This window comes from Macrotis lagotis, chromosome 6 (assembly GCF_037893015.1).
Source record: "Macrotis lagotis isolate mMagLag1 chromosome 6, bilby.v1.9.chrom.fasta, whole genome shotgun sequence".
Classification (NCBI taxonomy): Eukaryota; Metazoa; Chordata; class Mammalia; order Peramelemorphia; family Peramelidae; genus Macrotis; species Macrotis lagotis.
The window spans coordinates 16,229,743-16,248,611 of NC_133663.1; the positions used below are offsets into that span (position 1 = coordinate 16,229,743).

Below are 18,869 nucleotides of genomic sequence, written 5' to 3' on the forward strand. Positions count from 1 at the left end.
AAAAGAATTGCAAAAATTAAGGAGTTTATCATAACTGCTAAACCACTAATGTCCCATCTGTGGATCAGAATATTTTAGGAGCCCTTACTGATGATTTTATTTTTACTCAGCCAAAAACCAGAAATGATATATTAGTTCAAAGTAAAAGACACTGACTAGTGTAGCCTATCAAATTAAATGAGAAGAAATGATTTACAATATGCACAGAGGCAGCTTTAAATGTTACCATACAACCAATCAGAGAAACATAACCATGTGGAAACATGTATGATCAGATAACATAGGTGAAGGAGCATGAGTATAGAGAGTACATGTTTCCGGAGAGCACACGGGAAGAGACATAGTTACAAGGAACTCATCAGTGGGGATAATTCACACCTCTTGTCTTGTACAGCTGCTTGAGTCTTCTGGTGATATCAGCAGGTTATTCATGGAAAGGCATCCTAACCTCATTCCCTCATTATGTATGCTCCTTGTCACATCTCTGCTCCCCACTGGGGACTGCATCTTTCACTGTTTCTACCATCTTTAATTGTGCAGCTCACTGAAGCATTCTTTGCTACTGTTTTCTGGTCTTCAAAAATTCAAGTTTTAAATTATCTGCTACTCAAAGCTACCCTTTATTAGGGTGCAGTAGCTCTTTCCATTCCAATGAGGAGCTAAATCTCTTTTTATGCGGACAAACTGAGGCCACAAATAACTACAGACAACCAGGAATCCATCAAGAGCCAACAGAAGCCTTCAGGCTAACAAGTCTTTTGATCAATTCCTGTTTTTTTCCTCAGGAAATTTTTGTGCTTAGTTAACAATTTGACTTGGGATGAGAAAGTTCCCTTGTTTAATGGATGGAGAGAAGGACTTGGAGTCAGGAGGTTTCAAGTTTAAATTCAGTCTTTACTCTCGTGTGCTGAATGGCCTTGGTCATTAACCTTTTATTTCACTTCTTTTATTTATAAAAGTCATTAATCCTCTAAGGTCCTTTGCATCTCTAAATCTAAGATCCTATGAGTCCATGGAATCTCTGGTTCTATCTCTGCATCCCCTCAAGCCATTTTAGGGACTGCATGGAGCTGGTGCCATGAGATCTCCCTTAGTCCTCCTAATGCTCTTGGTTGGCATGAAAATTAAATTGGGAGCTGCAACAAAGTTCTAGGTGGAAATGATAGTTTATCAACCTCCCCTTTATATCCTTTCTTCTAAAATTTTTACCTTTATTGCATATCCCCAGATACCAAGAAATTTTTCCAACATTGTTCTACATTGCCATCAGCAACATACTTCAACCCTTATGACTATTTTCTTGTCTATATTAAAAACTTTTAAAGATTTTTTGTAAGGCAATGGGGTTAAGTGGCTTTTCCAAGTCACACAGCTAAGTACATATTAAGTATCTGAGGCTGAATTTGAACTCAGGTTCTCCTGACTCCAGGGTTGGTGCTTTACCCACTATGCCACCTATCTGCCCCTGTAATCTTTATGAGATTGGGCTAATGGTATGTTGAGGATATCCCTGGGGAAACCAGAAAAGAGAATGGGCAGAATTTTAACAGACTACTTTCTGCAGAAGATCAGATTTTGAAGGTTGCCAACCTAACTAGAAGATACAAATAATTTTAGGACCTGTACACTATATTATTGGTTTGTTGAATAAAGACCATCACTTGATTTTATAGAACAGGACGCATCCTTATGGACTTTTTCCCAACAAGAAGTTTGTCTTCTTCTGAAGAAGAAAAGACCACTCAAGTCAAGTATGACTATAAGCTGCAGGAAACCAGGTGTGACAAAAGTGTTTACCACTATCATAGAGGGTGACCTATGCAACCTGTGCATGGTTAAAATGGAACAGAGGTTTCCTTCATTCTCTTGTTTGCAAGTAATATTGTGGTGATTCTGTTGACCAGCAGAACATTATATCTCCTGATTAGGACAAGGGCTCTCAGATAGGTATCCTGACCATTGCACTGACACTCATGGAATAGAAAAAGATCTAGAGGAGAGCCCCCATCATGTTGGGAAAATCCTGGACATAGGAAAATACATAGGGGAACTTCAGGAAAAAAATGACTCAACATGAAAAACCATGGACAAATTATAGTGAGGAGATCTGTGGAGTTCGTCGGCCCGTGGGCTGGAAGGAAGGTCCACATTGCCAACCCTCCTCCCTGGGCTTGTCCTGTCCTACAGAAATGAGAACTTGACATGGTCCCAGTATCTTTTGTCATAGGGCTAATAAATAATGCCACATGGCAAAAAGGAGCTTGAGGTTGAATTTTAGTTACTCCTTGCTTGATGCCAACCATCTCATCTAGTGAACAAAGCCCTGGATCTGAAGATGGGATTCATGAATTCCAGGTATCCTTGACTCTTATGCCCCATTTCCAATCAAATGCAAAGTCTTGTCAGTTCTCCACCCAAACATTTTTCATATTCATCTTCTTCTGTCTACTCACAGAGTCACTATCCTATTAGATTCATCACCTGGATTGTTACAAGAGAGAAATAATTAGTTCTGTTAGGTGATACAATGCACAGTCACCAGGCCTGGAGTCCAGAGGATTCATGTCCCTGAATTCAAATTTGACATCAGACACTTATTTACTAGGGGACCTTGGGCAAGTCAATTAAGCTCCACTCTCCTCAGTTTCCTTATCTGTAAAATGGTCATTGGCGGGGGGGGGGGGTTACTTAACTTTTCAGTGCCCCAGACAAGTGTCTATTTTGGCAGACAAACTATTTTGGCAGTGTACTCTATTGGTAAAAAATTTTATTTGAAAGTTACATGCACTGGCCCTGGAGTCAGGAGGACCTGAGTTCAAATCCGACCTCAGACACTTCATAATTACCTTAGCTGTGTGACTTTGGGCAAGTCACTTAACCTTACTGCCTTACAAAAAAAAGCAAGCTAGATGCATATCCTATACCAATATATTAAATTATGAGATGCACACAAAGTGAGGCATTAAAAGCAGTCAAAATGAAATAAACTTTTAATTCTTATTAATGGACCAAATTTTTTTTGACCTTCACTAAAATAAATCTTAGTTTCAGCAGTTTGACTAGATATGATTATTTATAAGCAATTAGTATGGAATTATAAATAATCATTTATGTAATTAATTATTCAGTTATTTTTATTTCTATAGCTAGCCTAGTATGTGAATCTTGAAGCTACTTTATTGGAGTATATGCAAGATGACAATCAGTAATAGATCATAAGTCATTCAAAATTTAGATATTAATCAAAGTAATCACTTTTAGGTTTTAGTTCTTACAGAGCACCAAGGTATGGAAATACCCTGCACAGATGAAGGCTTGCATCTTCTCTGAAGCACAAAGGTTTTGACTTTTCCAGGGTCACACAGCCCAGATGAGTCAGAGACAAGTCAGGTCTTCTTGGCACCATGTCTTGCTATCTGGTTCTTAGATACACTACTTCTCATATTTTTACTGCTTTTTATAATGATTTCTCTAGAGGAGAATGGTTATTTCATTCTATACTTTATTTGAAAATGTGCATTGCTACCATTATATGTTATTTGCAAAACTAGTTTTAAACAACACAATCCAACCAGGCAGCACCAGGAGCTGTCCTCCGAACTCCCAGGAGGTGCTCTCTCCTGCCTCTGTCCAAGGTGGGGGATGCACTCTCCCATCTCCAGCTGGTCAAAAATCACCCTCAGTGATCACCTTGGGAGTCTTTCTTCCCCAGTCATCTTGCTCTAAGCTCTGTCTCACCTAAATTTTTTCTAGAATTCTTTGTATCTGAGTCTCATTTATCATAGCCTAATTTGCAGCATACTTAATTGTATACATGTTCTAACTTGACAGCTCTATAATGACAGGGATTGTATCTTTTATTGTGTAGTGTCAGTTTGGAATCAATAAATATGTATTAAGAGCATGCTAGGGTCAAGTAAATGCTGGAGATAATCTCTGTCCTCTATGACCTTACAAATCACTAGGGGAGAACACATGTTCAAAGCTAAATAAGTATGGGATTTATACAAAATTAAATCACAGCTGTGGGGGTGATGGGACACTAACAACTGAGAGAATTTGCAAAGTTCTTTTGAAAGACAGCAGTAGAGCCAAGACTTTAATTCAATAACTATTTGGTGCCTACTATGTGCTAGGTTTGAAAAGTACTAAGGGCTCAAGAGGTGGAGATAAGGAAGGTGAAGTTTCCAGGTATATGGGACAACTTATACAAAGATTCGGAGAAAGTGATGGAATGTCACATATGGGATCACGAAGTATGACAGGAGCAGTTAGTATATGAGAAGTCACTTTCAGTCAGCCTGGAAAGATAGACTCAAATCCAGTTGTGAAGGGCCTTAAATGATAAAGAAAAAAATTAAATTAAAACAAAATTTGGTATTGGATCCTCTATAGAAATAGAGAACCAATGAAGCTTTTTGAGAAAAGGAATGATGACATGGTCAGATGCTGAGGGACTGGAGATAGTTCAGGAATGAGGTGAATAGAATCATTATGCTGGAATATCGGATGAATAGTATTGCAAAAACTAAGGAGGATAGGAATGGGGGAGCATTCATTTTTTTAACTATCAGTGATCAAGAATGTTGTTTAGAATTGAAAAACTTAAATAGATTAAACTTTTAAGCCAAATTTAGACAGTCAAGTCGGCTCTGGGCAGTATTTTAAACTGCATTGCTTCTTATGAAAAGGTGAATATAGTACATGAATTATTCTAAATTTTTCATTGAGGAAGCAATATATTTCATCTAGGCAAATGTATATTGTAATACTTTTAAAAAATTGTTATATAAGCAGAGATACTGCAAAAAAAAATTTACCCAGGACCCCAAACATCCTAGGACAGCAGGTGACAAACTGGTTTTGGAATTTTATACATGGTGCCAGGGATGATGCAGTAATGACTAGTTTTGCATAGTAGTTTTTTTTTTTGTCAAAAGAGTGGAACTTGTCATCAATTGGGGAATGGATGACAAATTATGGGATAAGAATGGAATGGGATGGAATCATGTTATACTGTGAGAATGGAATCCTAGTATATTGTAAGAAACCTGGGAAGATTCAGGTGAACTGATGCAGAGTGAAATGACCAGAAACAGGGAAACAAATTAGATAATGACAGCATTATAGAGACAAACAACTTTGAAAGGCTTCATGAACTCTGACCCATGCAATAACCAATCATGTTTCCAGAAGACTGACAATGGAGTAAATGCCCACCTCCTGACAAGAAAGTATTGGATTCAAGATGTGCGTGACCAATGCAGGAATTTTATTTTTGGCTATGTAAATTACCAAAGTATTGCCTTGTTTTTCCGAATAGGTGAGAAGGAAAAGAAAATAAATGCTTTTTAATTGAAATGTTTTTTAAAAAGCGAAGAGATGGTGCTTAGACAAATATTAGTTGGGGAAGAAGATAAAGGAAAACACCTATAGGTGTCAAACAAAAAATCTTTAGGCTAAAAAAATAAATAATAGTCTAACTCTAGTATTATTTTCAGAAGTATTTCCATTTCCCTTGATCAAATGACATTGTAGCTTCACCAAAGGACTCACTGCCAAAAGCTATATCTATGAAGAAAACAACTTACAATTACTTGTGTGTTTCAATTACTAAAGGTGAACAGTAAGAGATAATTAAGAAATTATTTGCATTTTTTCTTGAATTTTAATAGTCATGCCTCAGTGACTATAGCCAACCGATGGAAAATCAAGACTTGATTTAACGAATAAAAATATTTCGAATTGGGCTGATGACTTAGAAGCTTATCCTGAACTCTGCTTCAGGGAAAACCTGCAATTTCCATAATTCATGAATCATACTTTATAGCACCACTGGGAGAGATTTCTTGCTGACCCCATCTGGTTGCAGTATCCAAATGGTACCCTACAGAATGAGAATTGATGATCCTTGGAATTCTATCCCAGCAAGCCTAATTGTTAATGCTTGTTCTAGTCTTCTTTTCAATATAGTATAGTCACTTTCTGGTCCATATTTTTGGAGAAAAGTTAATAATACTACTAAAAGGAAAGACAAAGAGTCAATGAATTAATGGGAAAATGGTCTGGAAATAATGGTCTGTTACATCCATTTTGATCGTTGATGGCCTTGAGGATATTATTAACACTTCATGCAATCTAAGAACACTTTGAATAGATGAATAAGGTTTATAGAATTTCAAAATGTGCCTCTATTGGGAAAAGATTGAAATTTCATTGTCTCTGAATCCCCAGAACCATTAACCTATCTCAAACTCATTTATACAATATGATATGATATAATATAATATATAACATAATAGGATATAATTAATATAATAAACTTGGAAGCAGAGGACTAGGCATTTGTGTTGTTGCTGCTGTTGTTTGAGTCTGTCTGCTGGAAAGTAGTGGTCACTCTCACATCTGTCCATTGTCAATTGATGCAGAAACTTTTGACTTTATTTCGAATCCAGGTCAGGGGCGACTTACCCCAGGCATTCTTCTCTGCCCCTTAAATAAATAATAAATAATAAACATTAATTAGTTATCTGCTATCAGACTGACTCCAAAGATGGCTGTTCCTTCTCCTCTTCCCATCATACATCCCTTTCATTTACACTGAACATTTTCACTTTCTCACTTAAAAGGAACTCCGGAAAGGTCTCCTATATCTGAACAGTAGGTAAAAAACTTATTCAACTAATTGGGGAACCAAAGGTGGAGGTTTTGCACACCTAGCTGAACTTCTCTTCCCAGATACTATGGGGTATGCAGAACAATTGAATAATTTGAAAGTGGACGTTTTCCAAAAATCACTTCATCTCACTTCTCTTTCCTGGACTTAGGCCATGATGCTCAAAATAGGGATAATATATTGGGGTTTTTTAAAGATGGATTGAAAATTTGAAATTATTATTTTTAAAATAGATATCCCTCAGAAGAATTGATGCTAAATGTTCCCAGGGTTATATGATATAGCTAAAATGAGTATCAATGAACTTGGAAGCTGAGGACTAGGTATTTATGTATTAGAATAAGTTCAGCAAGTCAATAAATTTGTATTAAGGACCTATTCTGTTCCAAACACTATGTTAAGTACAGGAATTAAACTTAGATATGGAGTTAGGGTTCTTGCCTTTTACCTTTAGGGTGCTACTAATCATTTTCTGTTTATATTTAATAATAATGATTTGTTCTTAATAAGGAGCTGCTGTTGATAATCCTATGCTTGCGCTAAGAGACAGACTTGCACCTAGTTCTGGAAGAAATACTAAGCATGTGATTCTTAGAAAACTGGCACCCTTTATCCCAGGCTACTCTAGGGCAGGAGTTGTTCACCTGGAGTCAGTAAGCCTGAGACATGTTCCTGTTCTGTGTGACTGCTCTGGCTGTATCACTGGCTTTCTTCAATTACCACCTATAATCTCATTTGCTCCAGAAAATTTTTCCCAATCCCCTTTCATTCCAGTCCCTTCTTCTGTTGATTATTTCCTATTTCTCCTTTCTCTAGCCCGTCCGTTTATAGCACTTGCATGTTTTCTTCTCCATTAGGTCGTGAACTCTCAAGGTCAGGGACTATCTTTTTCTTTTCTTTGTATCTCCAATACACAGCACAGCGGCTAGCATGTAGTATGCGCTTAATAAATGCTTAATGACTCTCAGTTCTTTTTCTGGATACAAATAGCATTTTTATTCATAGATCCTTTGCAGGAAATTTGAGTATTTATTGGCCACCTCATTTGTCACAGTATAGAGAAGGGAGTGGGAGAAAATTCCACACATAATACCGAAGTTTTTGCACATTATCTATAAGTATTATGCTGAAACAAACTCTTTGCACATAGAGATCATGTTTGGGAAACTTGGGGTTTCCCAAAGTTAGGACAGGGCTCTGACATTTAATACATTTTTATTTTGTATTATATTATATTGGGGTAGCTCTGGGTCCTTGGGCAAATAACAAAACCCACTGAGTTTTAGTTTCCTCATCTTTAGATTGGGAATAGGATCAAGAGGGTGGATGAACATATTGCTCTTGTTAGCCATACAGCATGAATATGATTATACTATGATAGAGCTGTATAATACACATGAATTATCACATTCCTTGCTATTGAATAGATAAAACATAGTGTCCTTGAATAAGGCATATATATTCTGCCTGAGTCTCTATTGCTCCATCTGTTAAGTGAGAATTCCATTACTAGAAGAATGTTGGGATGTGAGGGTCATCTCATTGGGAGGCAGCATCTCCTTGGAAGAGAACTATGATTTTCCATCAACTTTCTCTGCAGTTTTCTCTCCATTTCAAGGAATGATGCTCTCTAATCTTGGCCCTTGATCTCGAATTGAACTCCAAAGCTCCAGGGTCCACTGCACATGAATTTTATGAAAGTATCTCTCCTTGTAGAAATCTTAGAGAAAGAGAGGGACTGTGAATTGGATCCTCAAATGCTAAATTTACATGATGCTATTGAGATGGAAAGATTTTCATGAAGATGTGAAGACTTGGATGGAAGTGAGACTATTTTTTTTAGTTTTTAGGCATTGGTAAGGAGACAATAGGGAAGAATACAACACTTTGATCAGAGTGAGACAGGAAAAGATCCAAAGATCCCTTAGGATATCAGTGACATATTTTAAGAGGGGAAGTTTGCCCTATCACTGAAGGGTAGAATATTTGGTTTTGGCTCAAAATAGAACCCATGATAATGAGTTTCCCCTTAAGCCCTTCATTCTTTCAAACTTTCCTCTTACATCAAGGACACCACCATTCTCTGAGTCACTCAGCCCAACCTCAGTGTTCCCCATTCCAAATATCTAAACAATTGCTAGATCTTGTCATTTTAACCTTTACTTCTCTAAAGAATGTCCTCTCATATCTACTCACCTAACCATTGCACTTTGTTCAGCCCCTCACCACTTCATCACCCTTTGCTTGGACTATTGAATTGACCTACTAATTCATCTCCTTATCTCTCCCCTCTCCAATCCATTCAGTGGCCAAGGTGATTTTTTTCCCCTAAAACATAGGTCTGATCTATGCTACTCCTTGGTTCCAAGAGTTCTAGTGAGTCCATATTGCCTCCAGAATTCAATATAGACTCCTGTTTGGCCTCAAGCCTCCTTCTTGAATCTTTTTAGTCTTCTTATACTCTGCTACCCTCCACACATCCTGTTTTATCTACAGTGGCCTATTGCAAGTCCTTGAAAATGATATGCCTTTTCTTATCTCTGAACATTGGACTGACCTTCCTTTGTCCCTCTCACTTCCACCTTTGGTTTTGCTGGCTCCCTTCAGGACTCAGCTCAGACTCCATCTTCAGCCTCGCTTAGCCACCAGCTCCTTCCATTTGCAGGTGACTTTTTGGCTATTCTTTACAATCTATATGCAACTACTAATTATTTCCATATTATCTCCTTCCATTAGAAAGTAAGCTTCTTGAGGACTGGTATTCATTCTGCCTTTATTCGTATCCCCCAGTTCTTAATAAAGCGCTTTCCATAGAGTGAAGACTCAATAAATGCTGCCTGACTGGCTGATGGGTCTCATGGCCAACAAAAGACCCAAGGCACACCAGTAAAATGTTTTATCATTACCAAACACTGGAATGAAATTGTTTGGTTCCGTGAAGGCAGGAAGACATTAGAATGTAAGTGCTTTCAGGGCAGGATCTCCTATTTTTAAGCTTCCTTTGTATCCCAAATATTTAGCAGAGCATATCATAAGGTCTTAATGAATATTTTGACTGATGAATTGGTAACACGTGTGGTCCAGTCATTCGAGAGGCCGTATTGTTTGCAGGCGAGCAGTGACACCCAATTCTATTCTACTACTAGCCTCCTAGCATAGGTTGCCTTTCCTGCAGTCCTCTTCCAATATCATGTTCTACAGGGGATCATCAAAGCCAGTCAGTCAAGCAGTATTTATTCATTGCCTGCTCAGTGCTGGGCCCTAAGCTAAACAGTGGGAATACAAAAAGAAAAAAGAAAGGCAGTCCTTGAACTTCCAAATGAAGGTAGTAATCAAAGGCAACTCTGGTAGAACCCTCCTAAGCCATCAAGATCTCTGTCCTTCCAGGTCCATCCATCCTCATTCCACTACATCATAGACCAGAACTTCAAAAGGTTTTGTAAATCTTTAACCCAACCATTTCCCTACTGGGCCAAGGATATCAAAATCAGAGGGAAATATGGCATAGATACAAAAATATTTATGGCAGATATTTTTGAACAGTGGCAGAGAAAGAGAAGAAAGGTGGTGGCCCTGGATGGTTCAGTCCTTTGAGCAAAACATATTGCATCAAGATAAACGAGGTATTATTATGCCATTAAAAATGAAGACTATTGGATAGCTAGAAGGCACAGGAGGTATAGCACTGGTTCTGGAGTCAGGAGGACCTGAGTTCAAAATGGACCTTAGATATTTGGCATTTATTAGTTATGTGATTCTGACCAAGTCACTTACCCTTGATGGTCAAAAAAATTCAAAATGAAGAATCTGAGGAAGTCAGAGAAAGTTTGGAAGACTTACATGATCTGATTCAAAGTGAAACAAGTAAAACCAGGAGAATGCCATACACAATGATAGTCCTGAGGTAAAGGAAAAGAACACTAAAAGACTCCAGAGTTATGAGCCATACAGTGAGCAATTCTCTGATTTTAGAAGTCTGGTAACAAACCATGCCTCCCATCTTTTGGTAAAGAGGTGGTGGGATATGAATGCAGAAGGTGGCATTCCTGTGCAGACTTGGTAAATGTGTTGATTTGTGTTGTTTGAATGTTTTTGTCTGTTACAAGTGAGAGCTTTCTCGGTGAGGGTGGAATCATTGGAAAGGGACAATGATGGAAAAGCAACATTTTTTCTAAAGAAGAAAGCTATTGACATATACCAATTTCAAAACAGGGGAGACAGAGGCAAAACAGAAAATATTCCTTGGAAGCTATATCAGTAGCTGAGCCAGCAAAACCAAAATCCCAAATTCAGATTAAGTTTTGATGGTCCAACAGTTCTATTAGTCTGAGATATAACTAAGGAGAAGCTATTGGGCTTTGCCCAAAGCAGAAACTTTAGAGGAGATCGAAATCAGTCATCCTGGGATAGGCTTCCTTCCGGTGGTGTAGTCATAAAAGCAACATTCTCTCTGGGGATGGGAGTGGGTGGGTATATACACAGGAAACACTTTTAAGTTGAACAGGCTTTGTTAACATTTTCTCCATCACTTTTTTCAGTCTAGACAATTAACAAAATAATAAAACAGGCTTGATTTTTTGTGTATGCTTATAACCAAGGAGGAAAAAAATTAACAATCAGCTACCATTGTTCTGTTCCAGAGAGCTCCCAAATATCCCTACTTCTCCTTTCTGAAAAATGCTGTGTTCTGAGGTACACTTCTTCCTCTATTCCAAACCATAATCTCTTTTGACTGCTACAGCCTGGCCCAAATGTAGAAAATACTAGTGCCAGTTCAGTTCTTGGTAATAATTCTGGATTTCCCATGGCTTCCTAATGAATTTTGCAATTTAGCATGAAGTTTATTTCAAGGTTCAATTTCCAGAGTTTAAATTAAATGGAGTTTCTTAGGCACTAAGATGTATAAGTATATTGGGGGTTTTTAAATGTAACATTTTTCAAAACTTGGATCCAACAATGTTTTCTAATTAGATTGTGGATTTTTTTGAAAAACTTGGCTAGAGAGAAAGGGGGTTTGGATCCTTCATCAAGAATGAGAGATGTATTTATGCCTTTTTTAAAAAACAAAGGGGGGAAGTGTACCCTTTGAATAATTGAAATTCTAGCTCATGATCAACCATCACATTTATATTGTAACTCTGGGATTCTTCCCTTAAGCATTCTAGAACAAAGTATTAACAGTAGAAAGATGGTGCCCATTAGAAACAAATAGCTGGAATACATTAAGCTTCCTATGTCTAATCACTCAAAAGTTTGGGGAGTAACAGAGCTGGGATGGTTTCCTTTTATCATCTTTAGGTATTTTTGATTATTCCTTATTTATTTTCCTATTTATTTTCTTTGGCCTTAATTTTTTTCCAAATCTTAAAAGGGTATTCAAAAGGAAAGTAAATTTCAATTCAACTGAATTGAATAAACCTTTCCCAAGTACCTTCCACATGTGAGGAAGTTCTAGCCATAGGACATATAAAGGCAAAAATAAAACAGCCCTCGCTTGTAAAGTTTCTAGTCTGCAGGTAGGTTGAAAGTGACATGAGTTCAAATCCCCAGTTCTGCCCCCTTTCTAGCTTTGAGCCTGGTTTCAGTGAGTTAGTTACTACCACACCCTGGACCTCAGTTTTTTCCTCTATACAATGAGGACTTTGGAGTAGAAGACCTCTAAGATCCTTTCCAATTCCAAATCTAGAAACCTATGCATATATCTATATAAATAAATAAAGCAATTGGGGGCGGGTGGTAAGAGGAAAAGATTAATAATTGAGAAATCAGGAAAGGTCTCCTGTGGGAGATGGTGCCTGAGATGAACTTTCAAGGAAGTCTGAAATTCTAAAAGGGGGTGGGGAGGAGAAAAGGCATTCCAACATATGGATCAACCATAGAGGCAGAAGGTATCATGACATATGTGTGGAACAGCAAGTGGACCCATTGTACTGGACTGTGCAGTATCAATAGTGGGAGTTGTGTGCAACCAGTCTGGGAAGACTTGCACACATTTTGTGGGAGGTACTTAAAGCAAAAAAACAAACAAACATTATACCCACAATCCTGAAAACAGGGTTTCAAAGAATTATTCCAAGATATTCTGTCAACCATTCTTACACAACTCCTTACCTTGGAACTGGAAAGGAATCTATTTCCTCCTCAATCTATCCCCCCCACACACACACCTCTCCCAACTCGTGGTGTGCTTTGATGTCTTCTCTTTCTGTGTGTCTCTGTCTATCTTTGTCTCTGCTTCTCTCTCTCTCTCTCTCTCTCTCACACACACACACACACACACACACACACACACTCAACTGCCATTGCATCAATTATCTTCTAAGCAGCACATTCCTGATTTATGAAGAAAAGATGACTATTTTAAATACTTCCCGAGAAAAAAAAGATTTGACATTAATTTTTCAAGACTCAAGGGCATGAAAAGGAGAGGACCTTGACTGCCAAGCCTCTAAGTGGTATCCCTGCATGATGGTTAATTCTCCCTGCTCCTTCTCATCCTCCTTTCCCTCCCCTTCCCTCTTCTCTTCTTCTTCCTCCTCCTCCTTCCCTTTCTCTCCCCCTCCTTTTCCTCTACTTCCTGCCTGTCTTCCTTTCCCTCTTCCCCACTTCCTCCTCCCTCCTCCTTCCCTCCCTCATCATCATCATCATCATCATCATCACCATAGCCTCTTCATTTTCATTGTCAGTGATTTTCCTGGGCTCCATCAGAGGATGACACTCAAAACTAATCATTGGAAAGACTCCAGTCTTTTCACTTGAATTCCAGATCCCCTTCTTAGAAGAAGGTGATGTTTCTGAATTGGTAAACAGAGAAACTATGATCCTAACACCAGGAGAAAAGAGACCTCCAGTGGGTGTTAATTGGACCCGATTAGAGCACTGTGCTCATTTTCCCCATTGTTAACCTTTCCTTGAGCTTCTTGCAGGAATTTGTCATAAGAACAGAAAGAAGGGAGGCCTGCTGGTGCTACCTGCTGCTTCCAAGCTCACTGGTGACTTTCCTCTGAAGAATTAGAGTAATTTTGGACACAGACAGGTCACTTGGCTTCCTCTAGATTGTCAGCAAGATGCCAAAGACTTTCTGTTATGAACATTTTTTAAAAAGACCAAGTCCCATTGAGTAAACAGTGGGCCTGCCCTCACTGCAGAATGTGAAAATGGCTAAGATAGTTTGAGGAACTCTAGTTACTAATGAGTCTTCCAGGAATGTAGCAAGGAAATGGTTTTTCCTCCCTCAATTACTCAAAGTGTTAAGTTCAACCTGCTGTGATTTTACCCCAAACAGTACTATCTATATGACCCTTGGAAATTTCTTTAATATCTCTGAGCCTTAGCTTCCTCATCTGTAAAATTGGATTAAGAATAGGCTAATATATTATAATGATGGGAATAATAATATATAAACTATTTTTTCAAACTTAAGTCCCTATATAAATTCTAGCTATGATGATGATACAAGGAAGGCGTTTCAGGTTTGGGGGACAGCCAAATGTTATATATGTGTACCAGAGTGTTGGGCTTGCAGTCAGGAAGACCCGAGTTCAAATCCAGATTCAGATGCTTCCTAGCTGTGTGACCCTGGTCTTCAATCTCCAATTGCCTAAGTTTGCTGGAATGTAAAATGAGGGTATTAACAACATCTACATCCCAGGGTTGTCATGAGGCTCAAATGGGACAGTAATTGTAAAGTGGGAAAGAACCTGATCAGTGTCAGCAGCAGCAGTAGCAGTGGCTCTTGTTCTTCTCCTAAGGAAAGATCAAGAACGTCAAGTCATGTATGTTAATCACCATGGAGGGAAAATATTAGCATCTAAACATAGCCTGACCCCTGTTTCTCCACAGAACTCAAATGAGTTACACATTACCATCACCAACCACCACTATCATCATCACAGCTAACTTTATAACTCTATGCACATTTTCTCATTTCTTCCTGAAAGGAAAGTACTGTCATTATACCCATTTTACAGTTGAGGAAACTGAGGCAAATAGAGTTTAAATGACTTATCCAGGATAACACAGCTGGTAAATGCTGTGTTGAACGACTGAAGTTAGTCAGGTTTTGTTGGTCAGATTTTCTTGACTGTAGGTCCAGTGCTCTATCCACTGCTCTACAAAGGGGTTTATGCCCTTATTTTGCCTTTCTCATCCCAGAGCAGGCCAAAGAAGTGTGTATACCATCTTGATACATCTTCTACAGCAACACAAGTATTCAGAGTTGGAAGAATTCTGATTGACTTTTCACACCGAAGCAGCATAAACCAAAAAAGAATCCCTCTTACACTCAGCATACCACAAAGTAGGCCTCTTTCTTGAAACCTTCCTTTGGGAAGGAGCCCAAGGTAATCCATCATACTTTGGAATAATTCTCAATTATTAGAAACTTTTTTCTTGACTCCTATTCCAAATCTATGTGTTTACAACTTCTACTCATTGGTCTTAGTTTTGCCCTTGGGACTAAGCTGAACAACCTTAATCCTTTCCCCAGAATCCCTTGGAAGCCCTTCAGTGTTTGAAAATGATCCTTCTGTCTCCCTTCTCTTAAAATAAAACTTCCCCTTGATAGTATAGAATTTGACATCTCCACAGGAAATTATATCCTCTGAAGTGTCATTTAAATCTTGCCTCTGATAGTTACCACCGGCATGATGTCAGAAACTTCCTTAGGTCTCAGCCTCATCATCTGTAAAATAAGAGGGATGACAGGATAAGGTTCCCTTTAGCCTTTAACCTCTGATTCTGATCTTCTGACTCCAAGGAATAAAAATTCTTATTCTGACAATATATTTCAAAACATCAATAGAGTCAAGATCTCCTTGATGAAGGTAGTTTCTCCCGATGGGCAGATTGCAACCCTTCCATACCTTCTCACCCTATTTCATTCTTGTCCATACCCTTCAATAAGAGATCTCCCCAACCAGTTGAACATCCATCATTTTCTAGATTTTTTAATACATTTCAGGGGTAGTAGACAGACTCAGACTGTCACTTTGAATTTATAATTAGATCACTTTTGTTTTCTGATCCTATGTGTCTTTGAGGGAATTCTTGATCCTACTTCTTACACATACAAGTCTTTGTTCATAATAGGCCTGTGGCTTACTTACACCCACCATGTGTCTCTCCATTGTCCTTTGGTTCCCCCACAGTTTTGATTCTTGGGAGGCTATGGTGTTCTGTGATTCACAGCCATGTGACATCACCAAGATGGGGTTTTGTTTCAGGGAGAATTATGAGGCTTCTGAAAGCACTACTTGACATTCCAAATGCAAACCAGCAGGTTGAATTCTGATTCTTCCATTCTGGAATCCTCTCAGTATCCATCTGCAACGCCTCTTTGAGATATACAGACTGAATGGCCAGCTCAGTGAGCTGATCATCCTATTGCATGTCATACTGTAGACAGTAGGCATTTTTCCTACATGAGATTTTTCTTGAGTGGGCTGTTAATCTGATTTCTTTTGACTGGTTCTTCAATAAACTAAATCATTTAAGTCTGATATGATGTAAATATGAAACCTATCACCATTCCAATTGTCTTTCTCTAGCCTCTTTCTATTTTATCCATAACCTTCCTAAAATGTCCCCAGATATGAATCTTATATGATCTGATTTGGGCAGACTATATCAAGACTATCACTTCCTTATTCCCTTTCAGTGTCAGTGCCTCTAAATATAAATTAAGAACACATTGGTTTTCTTGGTTACCATGTCCAACAGTTGGCTTATATTGAAATTGTAATTCATTCACAGCCTAAGATCTTTTCCAGACAATAAAAATGCCTTCCCCATCTTATGCTTTTGAAATTGACTTTTGAACACGGGAAGGTACTTAAATAACCAAAGGGACCTTAAATAATTCATTTTCTTAAATAAAAACTTTTATTTCCACATGTAAAAATGGGAGTAGCAATTTCCCTAGCCTTCATCCCTCCTCAGAGGTCCAGAGGGAGGACCTATGGACCATTGGGTCAATCATAGCTTTGTTTCATACAGTCCATAGCCATTCTTTGAATATTCTGCATTGTTACATAAAGATGTCAGAGCATATGTGAAGCATGAACACAGAAAGGTGATTAAGGTAGCTGATGAAAAGGTTTAGCTGCGATTCCATTTCTTAACTCTGGCCAGATGCTCATTAGCAACATCCTGGAAGCCCAAAAAGAACCCCCAGTCCCAGCAGATTGGTTCCAAAAATAAGGGTCAGGCTTATAATGGGAATACTGGCAGATGCAAAAAAGATTGGAGGAGAACACTTTTTCTGCATCATGTGAAAATGATTGGAGGGTTAGTGAATTAAGAATGAGATTGAAAGTCAAAAATAGCATTGACTCTGGCTCAAGATTGTTTTTTTTTTTTTTTGAGGTCATGGAGGTGGTGCCTGAGGGGACTGCAACTTCATTTATTATATTTTCAATATATATAACTGTAGAAAGTTATGAGCCAGGTCCCTAGAAGGCATTCCCTAGAAGGTCCCCTTTCTTCTGAAAACAACTTCCAAAGAGGAAGACAGTGTCCTTTCATTACTTTTGACCTCTAGAGGAATCTAAGGGAAAGAATCTGTTGTATCTATGTGAGCCCTATTCCATTAGCTTTCAGCAGAGTCACCTGGGACCTTTCTCAGAGCCAGAGTCCACAAAAGATGTTACCATGATTATGACCTTTAGCAAAACACTTTTTTATGGGCTTCACCTTTTTTTATCCATCCAAGAAGGGGATTTAACTAGGTGAACCCAATTACCTCTTTGAGTTCTAAAATTATGAAAAAATGAAAGATTGAGAAACCCTCTGCAAACTCAGTAGAGAAAATGATGCCATTTTGAAAGGTTTTTCTAGAACTGAATTTATGGGAGTCATTTTCCATGAAGTCAGTATATCCATGTTCATAAAAAAAAGGCATGGAGACTGGCTTGGGATAGGTAGGAAAAGACATACAATGTGAAAAGGCCAAAATGAATTGTATTATGAAGCTGAGGGTCTGAAACCTAGAATCTGAAAGCAAACATGGGTCACCATTTTCACAGGATCAATGAATTTCAGAGTTAGAAGGGACTTCATGGAACCCCTAGTCATCCTCAAAAGAAAAAGTCCTTATACAACTCAATGGAGAAATGGCTATCCATTGTCTCCTTTAAAGATTTTCATTGTGGAGAATCCCACTACTTGTGGAGACAAGGTATTCCACTGATTTTTAGGAAAGATTTGCTCTATCAAGTTTCAGTTTGTCTCTTTGTAACTTCTGATCAATTCTCCCTAGCCCATCTTCTCTGACCAAATAGAACACATCTAATCCTTCCATGTGAAGACCTTTTAAATACTTGGCAACAATCCTGTCTTCTCTAGTCTAAACACTCCCAGTTCCTTCAAGAATTTGTGGGCATGAGCTCAAGGCCTTTTACCTATCTGGTTATGCTCCTTTATCCATTAGTGTATCAATGGCCTTCCTATAATGTGTTGCCCAGAACTGAGCACAAAGCTCCATATATGGTTTACCTAGGACAAAGTATGACAGAGCCATGACCTCCTCATTCCTGGAATTCACATCCTGTTAGCCTGTAGTCCATTTAAACCTTTAGTCCCAGAGCTAGTGGGTATCTGAGGCCATATTTGAACTCAGGTCTTCCTAACTCCAGGGTCAGTGCTCTAACCACTGCACCACCAAGTTACCCCTGGTCAATGAAGTACTGTTCTCCCTGTACAGTTTAAAGCTCCAGCTCTTTTTCTGTGGCTTTGCACAAGCTGGCCCCCTACCACCACCATGCTTTAAACACCCCCCATCTCATCTCCTTTTAAAGCCATTAGCCTTCTCTAAACTCAGTTCAAATACTGCCCCAAGAAAGAACTCTTGATTACTGAGTTTCTAGTCTCTGCCCAGAAATTATTTTACTTAAATAGTATAAAGGAAATATAAAATTATATAATTAAAAGGGAACAAAGAAAGGAAGGGAGAAAGGAAGAGAGGAAGGGAAGATAGATGGATAGAAGGACAGAAAGAAGGAAGGGGAGATAGGGAGGGAGGGAAGAAGGAAAACTGGAAAGAAGTGGGAGAAAGGAAGGAAAGGAGGAAGGAAAGAGAAGGAAAAAGGGGAGTGATGGAGAAAGGGAGGCAGGGAAGAAAGGAGGAAGGAAGCAAAGATGAAAGGAATGAAAGAAGTAAGGGAGGAAAGAAAGAAGGAAGGAATGGAGCTAGGGA

The 18,869-nt window shown here is 38.5% G+C and overlaps 1 protein-coding gene and 1 long non-coding RNA gene across 4 annotated transcripts in view; one reads left to right on the top strand and one right to left on the bottom strand.

The window, feature by feature from the left end:
- The window catches only part of KCNAB1 (potassium voltage-gated channel subfamily A regulatory beta subunit 1), a 490,100-nt gene that overhangs the window by 366,336 nt on the left and 104,895 nt on the right, over nt 1-18,869 (top strand). The gene's annotated exons all lie outside the window — the stretch shown is intronic.
- On the bottom strand, nt 768-18,425 carry LOC141490658 (uncharacterized). Of its 2 annotated transcripts, none has more exons than XR_012469300.1 (3): nt 15,790-18,425; nt 15,315-15,359; nt 768-6,492 (listed from the first exon to the last, which is right to left on the bottom strand). It is a non-coding gene; the product is annotated as an uncharacterized LOC141490658 (long non-coding RNA). The 2 variants fall into 2 exon arrangements; XR_012469301.1 differs by having other exon boundaries at nt 15,784-18,425.